Source organism: Melospiza melodia, chromosome 16, assembly GCF_035770615.1.
Source record: "Melospiza melodia melodia isolate bMelMel2 chromosome 16, bMelMel2.pri, whole genome shotgun sequence".
NCBI classification, from domain to species: domain Eukaryota; kingdom Metazoa; phylum Chordata; class Aves; order Passeriformes; family Passerellidae; genus Melospiza; species Melospiza melodia.
The window spans coordinates 3,234,219-3,255,081 of NC_086209.1; the positions used below are offsets into that span (position 1 = coordinate 3,234,219).

The window sequence follows — 20,863 nt, forward strand, 5'->3', positions numbered from 1 at the left end:
AGTTACTCAGAGAACAACTGTCTCACGGCCAGAAAAACACACTTCCTACCACAGACTGAAAGAGACAGTCTTATTTTATGGAAAGGTAATTTAAGTAAGGAATAATTATGAAGTACAACTAATCAGGCAGCAGGTAATTTAAGACTGGAGACAAAGGTATGAGAGCTGATAGCCACAGTCCTCCGATTTCAGGCTGGAAATGCAGTTAATGAGAAGCTGGGATTTTAACCTGAAGTTAATGTTCTACCCCCAACGATGGCACAGGAAGTTTTGAAGGTGTAACCTGAGCACCCAATAATAGAAAACAAACAGAATAACCCAGCATTTCTTAATTTTTAACGCCCATGTTTCTGCATGCTTGCTTTTTGAAACCACGTGGAGATCTGCTCCTCAGAGAAAGCTCTCTTCCTTTCCCCAGATTATTTGCCAGCCTTCCTTTCCATTGTTTAGCACCACAATTCCCCCTCTTTTGCCTACACCCTCTCTGCTGAATGCATTCATAAAAATCCTCTGAATTCTCCTCCTTCTCCCTTTCCAAGCCTCCCCACACAGACATTTTCTTGTTCACAACCAACACATGAGTCAATCCAATGATCTGACCCTTTCCCATGGGGAGCACCAGCAGAGATCCAGGAATGCACATTTTTAACCCACAGTCCCCTCTCCTGGACCTGATGTGCAGGGAGCTGCCAGGGCCAGTCCCACACACTGCCCATGGATGTTCCCAGCCCAGCAGCACAGGCTGTGGGAATTCCTGGGAAGGAAATCCAGAGTTTTCCATAAAGAGTTTTCCATAAAGCACGCTCTCTCCTCTGCAGGATGCAGCTCTCTGCATGTATCTGCTAACAACATCTCAGCATTTCTCCACCCCCTCCCCATGTTTCTCCTTTTTGTCAGGCTCCCCAGCATTTGTTCTGGGATCTAATTAAGGTCCCTTATCACCATGGCAAGAGGGGGGCAAGGTCTAACAAAACAGCATTAATGAACCGATTGTTTTCGCTGGGCACATACAGAGCTCTAATCCCCAAGATTGGAACATACCAACACTTGGAAAAAAAAAAAAAGATTTAATCTAAAGGACTCTGTGTTTACATTTTTGCAAGACTTGAATTAGAAGCCCTGTATTGCTGGCATAATCCAACAGCACCTCAGAACTTATTGTTAATGGGAGTTTTATTCTGATTAGGACGGGCAGCTTCATTTTGTCTCCTCTTGTGAGCATATGCAGAAGTCTCGCTCCTACCATCTGACTCTCCTTCAAAGAGATGAGCTTCCCGTAAACTTCATTAGTTAGGTGCCATTTTGTAGGTAATTCAGAACCTCTTCCCACCTTTCTGGGTTATTAAATCTATTAACATCCCAGGATATTGTTATGTAAGTACTGCTCATCTCCATTATGCAGCAGAATTAGACGAGAGCGATTAGAACCAAGTTTGTCTTGTTTCATCTCATTCCCTGGGTGAACTCGGGCACCAAGACAACCTTCAGGGGATGCAGCTTTGATACTGAAGGGAAAGACAACCAAAGGAGAACCAAAAATTCCATGAGGGGAAAGAAACATGGGCTGCAGGTGAGAGTTGTAAAGAAGGTGCTGTGTTCCCTTGCCCTGCAAGAGCAAACTCTTCACTCCTCCCAGCATTCACATCCTTGCTCCCTCCCTTCATCTTCAATCCAACTTCCAGGAACATCCAAGGATTTTAACACCACCTACAGATAACCCCCCTTGCAAGGATCCCCTCCAAGAAATATCTCATTTAAATGCTACAGAAAGTGTTCCTCTCAACTCGACCCCCTCTTGACACTGGCTCCCCAGCTGCCTTTTGAAAAAACTGCTAAAGGAGTTTAATTTTTGGACAAGAAATCAGTCCTGGCCACAAGTAATCTGCAAAAAGAGCTCTCCACCTTTCACTGGAATAGAAGTCTTGAAAATAGAATCCTGAACCTTTCAATTAAGCATGAGAACTGCTCTATGTCATCTGAAGGGGAAGGAGTTATACAGCCCATATTTTGAAGGTTGCCTCCTATTCCCATTCTGTGTAATAAGATACATACTGAAAATCAGACTCTCCAATACAGGATAAAATGTAACATTTTATAAAGCAGGATGCAGACTGGAAGAGCCATGGGATACCATACACAAGCAACAGGAAAAATGCAAGGAGGAAACTCCAGCAGAGGAGGAGTTAAACTTCTTTTTAGTAAAGAAATCAAGAAGTTTTTACATTTTTTAATTTACATTTTTAAGGTTTTTAAATGTTTAAAGCAGTACTGAGAGACTTCTTCAAGAGTGTTCCAACTTTAACTGATTTTCAGGGAAGCAAACACACCCATATTAATAATCCCATTGAAGAAGTGGGGTGAACAGGACAGAAAAGTGATGGCACTGCTACAGGGCCAAGAGAGAAGTCAATGCTGGCTCAATGGGACCTCCTGTGTATTTTAAATGCAAACCTACTTCCCTTGTCCCCTGTTCTGCTGTCATCACACCTCTTGGAAAATAAAAGCCAATGCCAGACAGGGTGACAGCAACTTCACCCCACTGCTGCACATCCCACCTAACTGTAAAATCCTGCCTGCCCAGCGTGGGCACCTGCCCTTCTGGACAGCAAAGTGTCTTCTGTGGGAGCCCTTCTGCCCAGAGGAGCATCACAGAGTGCAAACAGAGCTCAGCACACGCTGTTTGCTCTCCCTGCTCCCTGCAGGACAGCATCACGTGCAGGGCTGGGGTGTTTTTCAGTAAATGCACCTTTGCAGGCAGTGAGACCGTGAGGGATGGCTGGTAAGAGCACAAAGTTGCTGTGTGTTAATGTAGATGAAACACATCCAGACCAGTTTGTTTTGCCCTTTGCTCCCATGGTCATGGTCTCCCTGGCCTCAGCAAGCACCTGGTACCCCACACAGGTTCTGATCAGGGTTGAGACAAAGTCTGGCCGTGCCAAGGAACCAACACTGCCAGAACAGGCTGGATGTCAAAGCCTGCGAGTGCTCTGGCTCTCACAGGCACAAGGCACTCACCTCCCTGCAGACAAACCACCAAACTCCATTCACAATGAAGCAGGAGGCTGACAAAATAAAGGGAAACTTGGCTGGGTTGCAATGAGCTACAGCACCCCATCTTTCTCACCTTCAGTCCTGCCCAAAATGCAGAGTGCTGTGCAGAATCACTTGGGGTGGAGAAGACCTCCAGGATCATCAAGTCCAACCATTACCCCAGCACTGCCAAGCCCATCACTAAGCCACATCCCCAAGTGCAACATTTTGGAGGTTGACTCTGCATCAGAGTGCTCAACCTAATTTTATTTCTGGCACAACAGTAATAAAATTACTTCTTATTACAGCACGTAACTAGTGGCTAACTTTCCAAAATAAAAATGGTCAGAATCAGGCAATTCTTCTACAAATCAGTAATTTTTTTGCTCAAGCTCTCCCCAAATACAAAACCCCTTACATTGATAAATGCCACAGAATTACAACTCTGACCTATTGGGAAAATTAAGTCAATGTGATTTTAAATGATTCAAAGGGCTCAGAGTTGGGCTCGATGTCCCTGTGGGTCCCCTCCAACCCAGGATATTCTATAGCTCTGTAAAATTCCAGAAACCCTGTGCTCACAGACACTCCCTACCCTGCACATACGTTCAGGAACTAAATACATTATCTAGAGGTAGTAAACAGATTTGTAATGGGTGTCACTTATCCCTGTCAGCAGCGCTGATGAATAACACTGTTAACATGGATCAGATCGCCCACCAAGCACAGTCACGGGCTTCCCCTGCCCAAGAGCCACACAACTTCTCCAATTAGCTGCTCACAGCTAATTGTCAGATGCAATTTTCAGTCAGCATTTCCTTCTCCCTCCTCACCATACTCCTTGTGCAGGCATTGCCCCCAGCCTGGCCCGGCCTCCTCCCTCCCTCCCAGCCCTGATCTCTGCTCTCAGCTCTGGAGCACAGCTCTTCCTGGCAGCTGACATTTAAATAAGCTCTGTATTGACTTTCCTCTGCTGCACCTCGAGTCCTCCTTGTTTTCCTTATGTTCATATTCCAACTCTGCTGCTCTGCAGCTCCTTCTGAAGGTAATGGGAGCGGAGCTGGACTGATAATCAATAAACACCTTCACCTTGCCCAGGAGGAGACTTCCCTCTCTTCCCATGCATATTCACTATTTTGGATAAACTTTCAGAAGGCAGGGACAGGTTCTTTCCCAAATCTGCAGCATGTTTGAGACGATGCTAAGCCTGTGAACTTTCCTTTAACTCGCGTTAAACCGATACAACTTTTAATTAAAAAAGTAATTTTGAAAAATTGCTTGTGCGGTGCGGAAGGTGATGTTCAGACAGCATCACTGATCCCTGGAGTTCTGCAGCCTTGAGTTTAATAAACTGAATTTTCAAAAGTAAACACAGCTTGCATCAGCACCAACCTTCTATTTCAGCCCTGTATTTTATTTTCCATCCTTCCCTTAGCCAGAGGAGGATGTTTCCAGAGCACCACACACACCAAACACTGCGTGGAATGGAAAGGGAGAAAATTCCCACTCCTGGAGCTGTGTCCCTGTGTCCCTGCCTCTGATGGAGCAAGGAGCAGGGTGAGACATCTCCTCCCTGACCCAGGACCCCAGAGCTGAGGGATGAGCTCACCTCTCATCTGATCCTTGGGGAAGAAAATCCCCGGCACAAGCACTGCCCTCCAATTTACACCTGAGCCTCTGCAATTTTACCCTCGTGCCTCCTCCGACTGTAATTTAGGATTTATTTTGCACAATTTGTTATTTCCTGTAGTAGGTAATCCAGCAAGGGGGAGGGGCAAAGGGCAGAACAAAAGCAAAATAAAAACTAACCTAAATGTCTTGCCCTAGGCAAGAAACAAGTCAAAAACACTCTCAGGTTTCATTCTGTTTGTTTTTATAACTGTTCACCTGTTTTTTTTTCAAGTTCTTTTAGAAGAATCAGTTTTTTAATTATTTAATCAATGAATTATGTTTATTCCACAACTTCAAAAAGATGCTCCATGACAGTGGGTGTCATTTCTCCCTCTTCTCTCCTCTTTCCCCCTTATCAATTTATCCCAATTATCCGCACAGGCTCAAACAAGGGCTGGGAAGCCAAGATTCTGGGGTTCCCTTCCCAACTGCATTTCTAGCAGGTCATTAATTTCCCTGTGAGCTGCTTTGCTCCTCTGTAGAGCAGGGAGAGGTGGGTTGTGCAGCTTTATCCCTGTTTATAAAACAAATACTCTGAGAATCCAGGCACACTGTGCTGATCTGAAACACCAGGCATTCTGTTATTATACATAAATAAATATAAATACAGCATCTACCAGTTTCACTCTACTTATTTGCATTTCTACTATTTTAGAACTTCTTATGTTGTTAGAAATGCCAAAAAGAGATGATTTCATGTTCTCATGCCTATTCCACCCAGAAATGGTAGGCCTGAATGCATTCTTTTTTCCTTCTGCTAAAACTGTACTCCTAACTGTATTTTCTCAGTCAAAGCTTCATAAAAAAGGAACTTTAAAGGTGCTGTTTGCAGCTGCAATAAACACACATTGAGCACTGCCCATGCTGAGAGAGGCATTTCATCTCCACATCCTTTAACTCTGAGCACCTCCAGTGATTATCTCATACAACTTAATTCTGGAGAGCATTTTATTAAATATGCATTTGGATTTGGTCTCGGTTCCATAAAACATTTAATCATGTGCCTAAACATTACATACCCCACCAAGTTTGGGGTTTTAGGCTGTCTGGTAACACACACACAACAAACCCCAGAAGATAAAACACCTTCATTCTTTATCTGAAGAGCTGCACTCCACAGATCAGCCTTTCAGAGATGTGCCAGCTCCAGCCCTAACTGGCTCTTCACACTTTTTTTAAGACTAATAGGCTCCACATATTCATCTCCAAAGGGTATAAATTCCCTTCCTCTCTTTCCCTTTCAAATATGTCAGGCAACATTACAAAAAAATAACATCTGTGCCACAGTTATGCAACAAGCAGCATGATAACCATTAAACTGCACTTTGGAGAGAGTGGGCTGAATTAAAAAACAAAACAACGAAAAGGAAACAGGGGAAAGAAGTTCACCTTTAAACCCAGGGATCAGGGAGGGTTTCAGCACCACCACCCTCCCCTGCTTACCCCACACTCCTTGTTTTGCTGCCCTCCTTCACTGATGCCCCATGGCTGTTAATGGCAGCCTGAATACACCAGCCATGAACTGCAAAAATGGATTGAATCTGGCTGGAAAGGGCTTAAACATTCAGTAAGGAGATGAAGAACGCCAAAAGTGGTTTTAGTATGCGTGTACATTTTGTCAGAGTATACCAACAGCACTATATATTCTTTTCTTGCAATGCTTAGCAAGCCTTCTCTTTTCATAAATATAGGTCAACAGAGCTAAACTCTGTTTTTGCCTCAACTCCCACTTTAAATGCATAAAAAATTAGATTTTTAGGAAGCAGAATGAAAGGAATGGTGTATTTCATGCTATTATATACCCAGCCAAGGATCCCAAAGGGTTTGTTTGGGCTTTAAAAACAAAACAAAAACCCTTGGCATTTGTCAGACTAAAACCATTTTTCTTTGGTCTTTGCACAACCATCCTTTCCAGATTTGAATAAATAACATCAAACAAACTGTTTTGACTTGCATTTACCGTGCAATGCACAGAAGTTGTTCAAGGATGGACAGAGCAGGGTGTGAAGCGTTTGGGGGCTCTGAGCAGGACCTGGAAATGCTCATTCCAACCCCTCTGCTCCCCTCTTGTCATTTATGTTTAATCAGCTTTATATTGCCCCAAAGAGAAATTATTGAAGCAGCCACAGATAACAAGTTTAGCGGGCACCACCACAGGGTATGGCTGTACCCACAAATGCAGGCAGGGGGATGAAGGTATTAACAAAATAACAAAAATTCTGACTAAACTCTGAGCTACACATCAAGATTTCAACCTGAGCCTCACAAATGTAGGAGTGATTTAACACAGCCCCTTCAGCAAACGCCCAGGCCCGAACAACAGAATATAAGACAGGATAATAACCTTAAATATAATGATGTATTATATATAGATACAATATATTATATAGAAATTATGTAAATATTGTAATACCCTTAAACTGCCTTTTGTTTCAACACCAGCCCAGGATTGCAGGGTGAGAACTCATCAATTATACTGGCAGCTGCAGAGTTCAGGTATTTTAGGTTTCCTGCACGTTGCAATGGGGAACATAACCCCTTCACATGAGGTTTAAGGCACAGGACAGTCATTCAAGCCTTTCTGATACAATATTTGGACTCCACCAGGCACAAAATCACTGATCACGATGCAGATGAAGACTGTCCCATACCACACCAGGCCAAAAAGCTTCAAAACACAGTTTAGGCAGCATGTTCCTCTTTTCCCCATCACTTTCACTGAAATCCCTTCCTAGGAGCCACCTTCCTCCACTCCTGCTCCTTGCTGGCATTGAGGTTGTTTTGTTTTTTATCCCCAAGCCACTCATCTTACCCAACAACCCCTCCAGAGCACCTGCAGTGGGTGAAAAATTAATCCAAGATGCTTCCAAGCTCCTCCTGAACCAACCTTCAGCAAATCTCGAACTCATCCTAGTGAGGAATCCAGCACAGAGATTGTGCATGGAGAGGTGAACACCACAAACAAGGGAGGAAGGGAGGATGTAGTTTATAGGGAAAAAACCCAGAGAGAACCTGAGACACCAGGGTTTGCTGAACACACGAATTGGAAGCTGTAACTCCACACACCAGCAGTCAGGATCAGTAATTCACAGAACAGCCAACACATCAGGCACTGAGGAGCTCCAGCTCCGCAGCACAACCAGTGCCCATCCTTCTGCAGAGCCAGAAATGCTCCCAAAGGCTGGAACAGCACCAGACCCTGTTGATGATTAAGCAGCAGCTCAAACACCCTTTGCAGAAGAAGAGAGAACTGTAAGGAGCACGTGGCTCTCAGCTCAACACTGCACAGAAACTACAACCTGAATGGAAATCCTGAAACACAACTTTGTGCTGCTAAAAGAGCCATAAATTGTGATGCTGAGTGATCAAGCCTTTCAAAAATTCACTCTTTCAAACCAGAAGCTCCTTGGGAACCCAGTGGCCTGCCCATCCATCCATCTCCCAAAAAGCTGCAGCTTTATGGTAACTGCTGAGTGCCCAAACCCAGCAAGCAGCAGGCAAGGAACCAAAGGAACAGCCAAATTAACCAAAAAACAGCCACAATACACAAAACTCCTCTCCCTGCACAACAAACCCTCTCCACCAAACTAACCAGACAAATAAGACAATCAAGTAAGTGCAGGTTCCAGGGTCAGGACAATTATTTGTTCTGAACTCCCCTGTACCCATGGCACAATTCAGCTGGAGCCAGAGCAGCTGAATTCCTGCAGAGCTGGCACTGGATGCTCCATGGGCTCCAGAATGAACCTCTGGCTCTCTCTCACTGCATGGACAGGTGATTTGGATATAGGAGATTTCCTCAGAGGCAGGCACAAACAAACCATGGGAAATGATTGTGTGCTGCTCCCTACAGAGCCACTGGTGGCACGGAGATTGGGGTTTGCTTGTTGGCTTTAACGTGAGCTGAAAAATTGTGGCCAGCAGCACTTTCCCTTCTGCTCTTCCCAAAAATTCCACCCACCCTGCCACAGCTGGCAGTGAATTAACCTGTCCATGTAATGTTGGCAGTAACATTAAACAGAAAAACCCACATCCCAACTTTTTGTAGCTAAAATCACCCCACTCCCCACCAGTTTTCTCATGCAAATGAGAACAGTGACCACCCTGAAAAAGGCAATTTTCCTTTTCCCCCCCGAGGTTCAGAGAGAGCCAAGATTACTAATTGCTCCATTCCCTGGAGCAACATGAAATAAGATCCAGCATCCATCTGTATTACCACTGAAATACCAGCATGACCCTTAAATTCACATTCAGAGTATTAAAACATGACCTTGCAAGGCTACTAGAAAAAAATAAAATAAAAAAATGCTGCTTGCTGGCCAAACAGACACCAGATTCCCCCTGTACTGGTTTAATTCCCAGCCATCCTCACTGCCATGAAACAATTCAGTATTTCTCTGAAGTTATTCAGCAGCTGTGAAGGTCAAGTATTGTCCAGTCACAAACAAATCCACCTTTCACACCCATCTGTGCTTCAGAACCCCAGCCAGAGGGGAAAAAGGACAGGGAACAGGAGCAAAGTGTCCCCACCTTCTCTGCAGAGCACAGCTGATGCTTGCACAGGGCTTAGCTGACCCAGACAGGGACCTGAAAATTGGGGCCAATGCAGTGGATGGGAAAGAACTAATTTTTTTTTTCCATGTGTAAAACTCATAGTTTCAGCTAAAATACAAGAAATTAAAAAAAAAAAAAAAAAAAAAAAAAAAAGAGCTTCAGTGGCACTTCTGAAGAATAAAAAAAAAAAAAGGCTTTGGAAGCTTTAGATTTGAAGCTTCACAAGCTTCTTATGAAAAATGCAAGCTTTGAAAAACTTCTGAAGAATTAATATTCTTACTTTGGGCTCTTCTACTGCCAACGGACTACGGATGCTGTAACTAATAAAAAATAATTAATGCCAATAAACAGGCCCTTCATAAGGCTTCAGCTTCTCTCCTCCATCAAAGACTCATCTCATTCATTGGGACATTGTGCAGGAAACAAAATTCACCCACAGAACTTGTGTTTTCCACCTTTGGTTCTCCTGTGCTGTAACTGACAATTAAAATCCTCCCAAGTGAGAGGAAAGGAATCTGATTTTTTTTTTTTTTTTAATAAGGACACAGCTCCAGAGCATGGCAGAGAGCTCACCTGGAATGGAACTGGGAATTTGTGCCCAAGCCCTGCCCAGGACCCAGGTCTCATGCTGGGAATGAAGCAGCCAAGGAGTTCTGAGCACCTCAAACACATCCTGGCACTGCAGAGGGTCCTGCAGGATCCACAGGAGCTCATTTTCCTGATAATCTCCATCTGAGTGTCCAAACACCCTCAAAAATCTACGAGTCTCATTGTATCACCACCTTCTCAGCAGTTTCAGGAAAAGGACAGTGACAATGTTGGGTTTTAATGTGTGAGGAGCTCCCACCCCACGGGAGAGCAGAGGCAGAAAATGCCCTGGCTGTTTGGGGTTATTTTAAAAAATCCTGACTCTCCTCTCTCCAAGGTCCTCAGTGGAGCAGAGTGGAACAGCCCCACACAGAGGAAGGGACCCTCATCCCAAACCCACCACCAGCAGCCCCTTCTGCACCACACAAACCCCCCAGCAGCAAGAGGAGGAAGCTGATAAATTGGCAAAAACCCCAACCTGGTGTCAAGGCCAGGCCTGTGAGCTCTGCCAGCCCAGTGACACAGAGAATGGCACTGCAACGCCTCTCAAGGGACACCACAATCAGAGCCCAAGCTCCCTCTTAACAGAGGCACCCTGGTCTGATGCCTGAGGAAAGCAAAGCTACTGACAGGGACAGACCAGAAAGGTGTTAAACTGATGGGGCACGTTAATTAGCTGGGGTCCAAGCAGGAGCAATGCTGTTGGGCCAGCAGACTGTGGGTCCACCTTCCCAGCAGGGAGAAACACCAGTAAATGAACACAAGGAGACTGACCAGGAACTTCTAGTGACACATCCACCCCGATTCTGAAGATGCAGCACAAAACGAAGATGTGTATAAGATCAGTGAAAGGCAACAATTAGCCAGCAGAATTCTCCATCATGGGAGACCATCGAGACAAGAGCTTGGATAAATTAAGCAAATCAGTTATCTCGTAGTCAAAAGCTTTTTTAAAGGCAAACAAGGCTGCAAATATAAATCACCTCGTGAATGCTTAAGGGTTAGAAGAAGATTCTGCCCAGGGATGAGAGCCCCCGATCCCAGTGCAGCTCCTCCAGCTGGGCTGGCACAGGCCCTGCCTGGGACTGGAGGGCACTGGGCCAGTGCCTGGATTATTCACAGGGCTGACGTAGCCCTGCAGACACAGATCCACCTCATCCGTGTCACTCTTTGGAGGCTGCATAATCATAGCTCAGCCCATGCCAGAGCAACATGAGGAACACCTTCTGTACAGAAGAAATTCTCAAGATTTAAAGTTTTAACACAAGCTAACAAACGCCAGGGATGAAAGAAATCCTGGGATGAAAGATCTCCGTGACACCTGCTTTGAATAAAAAGACATTGCTACAAAAATATCACAGACCCGCTGGTCTAGAGCCTTTGCTTCATGTCATTCCCCAGACATCAATTTGCAATAGAGGCACACAAAAGCAGCGTTACACAGATTACATGCTACTCCCCTGAACTGCAAACAAAATCCACCCAGCACCACCACCGCAGTCCAGAGCACCACCAGAGCCATTCCCCTGGCTGCTCCCAAGACAATGTGCTGAGGATAAGGGTTCAGCACTCAGTTGCAGAGCTGAGGGCTCCTCCTGCAAGCTTCCCTCTGGCTCAGCTTTCCCAAACACTCCCCGTTTCTCCTCGTGTTAGCAGTGCTACCAACCCTCAGCACAACAGGTTTTACACTCAGTTCCTACATCCTTCAGGCAAACCCCCACACCTGGATGCTCAAGGCAGTCCATCATCTTCAGCATCTGTAATTTCACTGCTTTCTACACGGCACAACACACAGCAATTATTTAATGTTTGGTTGTAACAGCACCCAGGAGCCCTAAAATCAAACCCCAAAAGGCTGAGATCCCTCTCACAGCACACACAGGTAGGCAATCAGGTGGATCCTTGTGCTGGAACAGCTCAGACCCATGCACAGGTGACAGGTGACACCAGGGGTGTGAACCACCAGCTCAGAGAAAAGAGGGAAGAGCAAGGTTCCAACAAAACATGGTTTGCTCAGTTTTATGCCACATGCCTCATTTACTCACTGCTGGCAGCATCCACAAAATCAGGCTCGTCAAGCACCTGACTGTACACACAGGTAATGATTATAAAGCCAACTCAAGCGGGGCTAAAAGTACACAAAGATCTAGCAGAAAAATAAAAAAGTGCAATCCTCTCCCAGGTGGAAAACAGGACTTTGAACGTAACAGGTGGATTACATAACAATTATTTTGCTCCCAATTCTCAAAATATATTTTTTTTAAAATACCCTCACAGACCAAAAGCTGTCATTACTGAGAAGCAATAGCAATTTTACTGTGGTAAACAGCCAGGCTACCCAACCTCTCTCAGGGCCAAACACAAACTCAGCAGTGGCAGCATCAAAGAGCCCCCACACAAGGACCTGGAGCATCCATGGCTCTCCTCCCTGGATTCTGCCCAAGGAGAAGATTATTTCCTAATGCTGCTTTTTGTTTGCAACGGGGCATAAACTTCAAGGGGATGGTTCACTGCTGTGCTGGGGGAAAGCAGCACGGTTGGCTTGCTGCTACAATGGAAAAGCCTTAATATCCAAAAAATGCACCTCGCATCCCACACCCAGGATCCAACCTGAGCCAGACCCTTTGTCTGGGAACACTTTCTCCCCAGGCCTGGGGCCTTCTTGGTCCTGCAAGCACATTTGAGCCTTTTCATACGTTTCTTTGCAGAGCCACGAAAAAGATCCACACGTGACCCACCACAAAACCATCCACGAGGCCTCAGCATCTCAAAAGAGAAGGGCACCACCGAGGCACTGCCCCACACAGGCGTACTCCCTGTCCCAGTTTGGAAGTTAAAACCCACTGGCCACAACCTCTTCTCTCTATTTTTCAATCTGAAAGAGACTCCTCAGCATTCAGAACTCAACCTTTAAGTGGGCTGCCAGAGCCTCGCCTCCAAAAGGCAACAGCAAACACACAAAAAAAAAGGAAAAACAAACCCACAAAAATCCCCCCTCCCCGCCCCCAAAGCTGAGCAGAGGAGCAGAGAGGGAAAGGGGGACGAGGCACACGGGGAAGGCGGCCGGGTGCTCCCCTTTTCTGCCTCCCTTTTATTCCTGCTGAGTGTAGTAACACTTGAACTGGCTCTCTTTATTTGCAGCCGGATACGCGCTTTCAAAGATACTGTACTACTGTGTAGGCCAAGCAGGGACTCTCTTTCTTCCCTTGGTTAGGGCTTTTGGGAAAATAATTATTCACCAGAACTGCCATCGTGAACAGAGCAAGCTAAATCAATGTAGCTTTGTATGGGCCATTGCCACTGCAAAGCAAATACTCCATCAAGACATGGATCAGTGAGAATTTTATCACTAGGAATCCTTATGCACATCTTTGTGTATTTTTAATATCCACCTTATCCCTCCCCACGCTCCTGCACCCCACCCTCCCCACGGATTTGTCTTGTGTCACTGGCAGCTATGGGGCTTGGCCACGAGATTCATATCCCTAAAAACGCCTTAAATACACAGGTTTATTCTCCTTAAAAAAATTTATAATAAGGCATTGGTGCAGAGCAGATTTATTCACTGAACAGGTTGATTTATTTAACAGACTTGACATACATCAAAACCTACTATAGGCTTACATAATTGTTATCCATTTAGCAGGTCTGGTTCTTTTGTCAAGTATTTGTTTTTCAAAAGTGATTCACTAAAGACTGCTGCCTTCTGCACAGCTCACATACCTTAACAAATGCAGTCTTGCATGGGGTATTAGCTGAAGTGACTTTAAATCGCATCCTACCTGCTTGAGCGCTGCCGCTATTTTTTTTTAGCCTATGTATTATTCCTTTACTAAACCACACGCACACCACCTAAAAAAAAAAAAATTTTTCAAACAGCAAAGCGAGAGGCAGGAGCGTGTGTAGAGCACACGGAGCCCCGCTGGCAGCAGCGTGCGCCGCGGGCTCGGTGTTACCGCAGTACCACGCCGCTCCAGCGATGCCAGCAGGTACCTCCGAGTACCAGGATGTTGATGGCTGCACAGAGGTTTCGGGGCAGGGGGGACGAGCGCAGCGCCGGGCGGAAACGGGGGGAAAACCTCGGCGAGGATGGAAGGAGCGCGGAGCCGTTTTGTTTTCCCGCAAGAGGCTCACTGAGGAGGCCTCGGCTCGCACAGGCGCACCGCTCCCTCCGGCCTCACGCATCCACCCCCGGCTGCCGGCCGCGGATCCCCCGCACACGCACCCACCGTGCGCGGCTTCCCCGCGGAACGCGCCGGGGCAGCACCCGCGGCACGCCGATGGCCCGGCGCTCACCGCCGGAACCCCGCGGCTTGTTTGGGTTCATCCATCGCACCGCGCACCGCTCGCTCGCCTCGGGGCCGAGGAAGGGTCGCGTTTCCCCCCCCGGCTCCGGCATCCTCCTCGCACACGCACACCGGGCACATCCCGGGGCTCGGGCACGGCAGCGCCCGGGTGCCGACCGCACGGACCCGGCGCTCCGCCGCCCGCCAGACAGATGGTTAATTACATTCACAGCCGCATTTTGCGCTGGGATAGAGTTTCAGACAATGAGCCAGTTTTATTTGATTAGCCAGTTCTCTAGTTTAATGCGCGCGGTGACAGCTACTCCCAGGGCTGGGGCTTTTTTTTTTTTTCCCTTAAATAAAAATAAAAATCCCATCCCCCCTCCTTCATTATGTTTTTGTTCTGGCCGAGGCTGAAGTAAGCGCGGCCCCCGCGGCCGCCGGGGGGCCCGGCGGGGCGGCGCCCCCGCCCCGCGCTGCACCTGCCCGGGGCGGGGGGGGGGGACACGGCGCCAAGTTGCCGCCCCCCCCCCGTCACCTCAGACCACCCTCGCACACACGCACACCCCGCAACTTCCCCGCAGGCCTCCGCGCAGGCCGGCGCTGCCATCAGCATCCCCTCCTCCTCCTCCTCCTCCTCCCCGCTGCCCCCGCGGTGTGCCGGCGCGGGAGGGGGGCTGCGTGTGGCCGAAGCTCCGCCGCGGCGGGACTCACCTCGGCGCGGGGCCCGCGATGGAGCGGGGGTCCCCCGCCCGCCGGGCGCTGCCGGTGCTGCGGCTCAGCGCTGCTCCATGCGCCCGGGGCCCGGCGCGCGCAGGTGGACGCGCCCGCCCCCGGCCCCCGCCTCCCGCCGCCGGCCCCCGCCCCTTCCCCCGCCGCCGCCGCCGCCGCCGCCCCACGGACGGGCCCCCCGGCCCCGCGCTCCCTGCGCAGGGACGGGCGGAGGGCGGGAGGGAGGATGGGGGGCGGCGGCTCCCGCCTCGCCTCGCCCCGCCGCCGCTGCCTCCTCCTCCTCGCCGCCGCCGCCGCCCCCCAGGCCTGCGCCCATTCAGGAGGTGCCGGGCAGCGCCGCCGCTGCCATTGTTCGTTCGCTGGGAGCGGGACCCGCTGCCCGCCCCGCGCACCCGGCCCGGCACGGCCCGGCCCGGCCCGCGGGAGCGCGCACTGCGCCCGCTCCGGCCATAAAGGGCGCGCGGCCGCCGCCGGGCCCGGGCAGGTGCCGAGAGCTCGGCCCGGGCTGAGGGAACGGGAAGGGCCGGGGCGATGGAAGGACGGACGGGCCGGGCCGGCGGGGAGGGGACAATGGGCCGGGCGGGTGTCTCCCCCAGCTCACGGAGCCCGGGAGGGGAACTGGCTCCCAGCGCTGTCCATCCGGCTGAATGCTCCATAGTGGATTATGGGAGTCACCTTAGGGCTTGCAGCAGCTTTTCTGGTTTATTTTCATGATTACGTTATTAATAACAGCGTCTAAACCCATGGTTTACCTTCAGATGCCCATTCCCGGGAGGAGGCTGCCTCATCTCAGGCCGGCTGAGGACTCGCCGAGATGCGGGGCACGCAGAGGGAAGGAAGGCAGGGACAAACCAGGCGCTGCCTTCTGCCGAGCAGGAGGGCGACAAACAGTCAAGGCAGGAGCCAGCAGCATCTCCAGAGCGTGTGAGCCGATAACATCCTCCCCTTATCGCAGAACCCCCCCCGTGTCTCTGTGACACCCTCACTTGAGCACCGTGAACATCCTCCCCTCCTCGCAGAGTGAATAAATCCCCCTCGTGTCTCTGTGACACCCTCACATGCACCGTGGCCAGAGTTTCTGCACCGGGGACTGGAGGAAAACTTCTGTTATTTCATCTCCTGAGTCAACAGAATGGTTTAGCAAATAGAAGGCAAACCAGACACACCTATTAGCCTTTAGGTTTATTTAAGTTCACTGTGATATTTAAAAGAGGTTTCTAGTCTTAAGTTATCACTTGAGTTGCTTTTTCATGTTAAACAACACATACAATTTAAAAATTGATTAGCTAAATCTGTGGCTAAAATATTCAAGTATCAAGCACTTTAGTCCTTGTTCCCACAGTATCAGAGACCCCCATCCATGCAGTAATAAAACAAGAACATATGACAACATATGGAATGCTCTCTGAATTCAGAGTATTTTACACATGAACCTTCAGCATTGCTAACTAAGAAATAATCTCATTTTTTCTTCATTAACAGCAATACCCAGAACCAGAACATGCTATATGTCACATGTGAATAAATTATTCATTCCCACTGTGTCAGGGCACACTCTTGAAGGGGTGCAGAAACTGAGACCAGCAGTAAATGGCCAAAGGCCACAGAGTGAGGTGGTGTCACAGTTTCTGGGAAGTAGCCATTCCCAGTCCTATCCCAAGTGTTGGTTTTCCTCTCCAGCCTCACCACATTGCTGTGGGACTCACACACTTCAGTCCCTGAGCCTTTGCACGTTTGCAATGCTGCATTTTGTTTCACTACCCCGTCATTTTTTTGGCAGAAAGATTCGAGTAATATAAATAAGTAATTAATCAGGGTCAGGTGAGATGGTGACAGCACACCTGGCAGTGCTCACTAAAATAAACACACAGGTGGATGGTGGTCATGAACTGCTTTCCAAATGAGCTGGGGGCAGGTTTTGCCCTCAGCAACCTCACACAGGGGCTGTGCCCTTGAAAAGTGCCACCAAAGGCACACAAGCAAATTTGGCAGCTCTACTGCTGAGGCACCTCCCAGGGCAGGAATTACATGGCCAGGAGCACCTGGCAGAGCCACCCAGCTGCTGCCAATGCCTTTGGGAAGGTGCCACACTGGAGCTGTGTGCTGGAGGTGATGGCAATCACCTGAGTGTAATCACCAAGATAAGATTAGAAGTAAACCTGGGGGGACCTTGGTGGAGATGAAAAGACACATTCAATTAAGTGAGCCTTGCACCTGGATCCAGTTTAGAAAGACAACCCAAGTATTTATTTAAGTGCTGTATTTTAGGGGGAACACAAACATAAGGCTCAAAGATTATCCTTGGGCTGTGAAACAATACAATGCCTTCGGTTCCACTTACCCACACCACTGACTGAAGGTCCTTCAGTTACAGAACCACCACAATAGTGATTGACAGGCAGCCTGAAGTTCTGCACAGCATCTCAGGCAATCTGAAAAATTAACACTGTGATCTTGCCATGTAGTGCCACAAACAGATGTGGAGGGGGCACTGGCAGGGTACCCTTGGCAGGGTATCCATTTTCCCACCTTGGCAGGGTATTCATTTTCCAGGCTGTCGAATAGAGGCTCACAGGTGTGAGAACAAGGTGCTAGGAAAGCTCCTTTTGGCAGGAGGGCATGGGCAGCCCCTGAGCCAGGGGTGGTTGTGCTGCCAGCCCAGCCCTGCCCCACAGCCCTGCTGCTCTCCTGCACCCCTGCAGCTGCACTGCTGCAGCCAGCTCTGTGAGCATTCACTGCAACCTGCACCACAGAGCAGATCAGACATGTACATCTGTCCCAGCCTTCCAGCTGTCTTCACACAGAATCCATGTGCCCAGACATGGATATATGCCAGGATCCTCTGCCTGCTGCTCTCTCTAGGAGCCAGGAGTCAGTCTAAGAGAAAAGAACCTGGGTTATGACAAGAGGCCAATGCCACGGTGGTTTCCAGGTCTCTAAGTGCCCATTTTCTATCATTACTTATTTTCTTCATCATTCCTTCTTTTCCAGATTCATGGGAGCCACTGCAGCACACCCAATACAGGTCAAATCCTTATTTTTCTGTGGCCCAAATAATTTCTGCTATACACAGCCCCTCTGCTAAACCATACCAGAGGCAGAGGTCCACCACAGGATTCTGGTTTGCCCATGGCACAAGTAGAACACAAATGGGATTTTCAGATTTCAAATCCTGCATTCTTAGGTGAGCCTGGTAAAGCAGATGTTATGAACCTTACAAACTCAGAGAGAAAGGCAGCAGGGTGGCAGGAGACATCACCCTCCAATCCCACTCTAACACAAACAGCTGGAGAGGATTTCTCCCCCACTCTCTCAGACTTCCAGGACCAACTTCTGAAGAAGAACACTCCAACAGAGACCACTGGCAGAATGAGAAGCACTCCAGGAGGTGGGGTGGGGTTTTGACTCATGAGGGTGAAGGATTCCCCCCCTCTCCTCCTCCTCCTCTTCCCAGATCATGGCATGCCATTCAAAAGCAACAGTGTGCTGTGGGAAATAACACTGAGCCTGCAAACAGTGAGTCCTTACTGAGCCCAAAGCCATTCCTGGAGAAGAAAACTGGAATCATGAGCTGCACACACTGAATTTCTCCTTTCCTCTCTGGCACACCTGTCAAGCCTCACAGCTTTGTCAGAAAACCATCCCTGCCCACCCAAACCAGCAGTGCAGGCTGAGCCCCTGCTGCAGACAGACTGCCCCTGCATTCCTGGCCGTTTGCATCCCCCTGAGCTCTGTCCCAGAGCAGCTGCAGGAGCAGAGCTGATGTTCAGCCCACACCTTCTCTTTGCCCCCAGGCTCCAGACACACTCAGCAGATGCTCAAGGCTGTCACTGACCTTGAGGAAAGACAAATTTCCAACGTGCCTGGCAGAGCTGCGGAGGGACTGAAGGTGAGGAGGGTCCCTGAGGAGTTTCCAGGCTTCTCCATTCCTTGACAGGCTCCTTGCTCCACCAAACACCCCAAAGACACCCAACCCTGCCTGACAAGGCTAAAAAGCTCCTTATTCATTTCAGGCAGTTCCAGCAGGGTCACAGCCTCTGAGGCTCCCCTGGCTGTGCTGCTCACGGGCTCTGAGCCCCCAAATCTGTCCCTGCCTATTCCTTCCTTTCTCCCACCTTCCTTCCAACATCTCAACTTTAGATTGCAAATCTTCCTTTACATTGTGCATTTCTCTTACCAGTTCCCATGGCCAAAGCCCTCCTTGGTGGTGCCCTCTGAGCAGGAGGAAAGGAAAGCAAAGCTCCCATTTGTGCCTGGGCCAAGGCGAGCGCTCTGGGCACAGAGGGCTCTGTGTGCCCTCGTTCCCCTGGCAGCAATAACAACCTCGGCCACTTCAGGGGAGGTGACTGCATTAGCAGGGCACAAAGGGAAAAAGGGCAGAAGAAAAGCAGCCAGTAACAGCCAAAAAGTCTCAAGCATGGCCTGGTGGATTTGCAGTGAGCCAGAGCACAGGCTGGAACAAAACCTGGAGAAGAGAAAGGGATCAGGGCATCACAGAGCCACAAACTGCTGGGGATTCACTGCAGGTTGGATCTTCCCACAGGCAGGAAATCCATGACCTGGGCAAGGATGAACTGCAGAGGTACAGGGCAGTTTCTGGTACCCCAGGGTTCAAGGCCAGTTGCTGGCTGGCATCTGGAAGTGCTGGGTCAGAATGGCAGAGCCCAGAGGGCTGCTCAGGACTCTTTGGTCACAGCTGGAAACTCAAATTCTGTTCTGCAATTCCATCCTTCCCATTGCACTGCGGCTCTTCTGGAGCTGCTCCACAGACCAGCAGAGCCAAGCCCTGTTTGTTGTGGATGGAGCTGTAACTTGTAGTTTCTATAAATTATTTCCTTTCTTTAGGAAACATGCAACTCTTCATGCCCAGAGGCACCTTGTGCTTTTCTCTCCTGTTCCAAGTGCAGAGGACGCTGCAGTGGTGAGCAGAGGTCCCATAGAGCAGAACTGGTGGAAGGGGTTGATTTTAATGCCAGCAGAGCTGCCACAAAACACAGAGCTCTTGGCATCTGCAGAGCTGCTTGGCCAGCCCTCAGAAATAAACCCATCTCACAGGAATCATAAAGGTGAATTCCTGTGTTCTCTGAAGGGAACATTCAGGAAATGCCCACTGCCTTTGAGCCCAAACATCCTGGATCTGTTCTCCTGAAGCACCAACACCTCAGTGAGTTCCCTGAGTTGGTTTGCCACTCACCTGGGTAAATTCCATGAGCTGGTCTCACCTCTGCCTCAGCCTGCACAATCACCGAGGTTCAGCTCTCCTTAAGCCCCATCTAATTATGCAATTGAACTGCAGCAAGAACAGCAGCTTTGCTGAATATGCAACAGTCCCCTCATTGTGTTTTGATGGGGGGAGACAGAAGGAAAAGGCAATTTCGTTTCAAATTCAGGCATTTCTATGGGGCTTGTCCAATGTGAAGGAGACAGAGGCCTCTCTGTGTCAGGTGAATCTGGAGTCAGAGACATTTTCCTGGTGTGTCTGGGTGCAGCCACAGCTACCTGAACACAATGGCACAAACCCTGGCGTTTTTCCTGCTCATTTTTCTTCAGGACTGTAGTTCATTAACTCCAGTAACGCAGTTTCATTAATGTGCATTAACCAATGACTTTCCCATTACTGCTGCTGTCTCCAATCAAAGACTCATTTATGGAAAACAAGGGCAGAGGGAACAACATGCTTTGGCAGCTGTAAGATCATACGCCCAGAGCTTCATACCCTCTGTCTTATATTTTTACGTTAAAGTATCACGAGCTATTACCATATTTTTCATTATTATTTGTGGCACTAAATACTGCAGCTCCCAGTGCCAGATGGCAAATATTCAGAATAAAAATAATGCAAGGCCAATCTTAGAAAGACTCAATGTGAGTGTAACAGCATGTATTCATCCTCCTTTCCTAATGCACATGGTTAAAATATTAGCAGACTTAAAATCTGGTTTTCCAATTTAGAGGAGTCACATATTACAGAATGATATGCATGCATATATACATATATTTAA

At 48.6% G+C, this 20,863-nt stretch overlaps 1 protein-coding gene across 1 annotated transcript in view; it reads right to left on the minus strand.

The window, feature by feature from the left end:
* The window catches only part of NEXMIF (neurite extension and migration factor), a 178,504-nt gene extending 162,849 nt beyond the window's left edge, over positions 1–15,655 (minus strand). Inside the window, exon 1 of the mRNA XM_063170323.1 lies at positions 15,614–15,655. The gene's annotated coding sequence lies outside the window, so the exon portion shown is untranslated. The remainder of the gene's footprint in view (positions 1–15,613) is intronic.
* Positions 15,656–20,863: the final 5,208 nt, after the last annotated feature.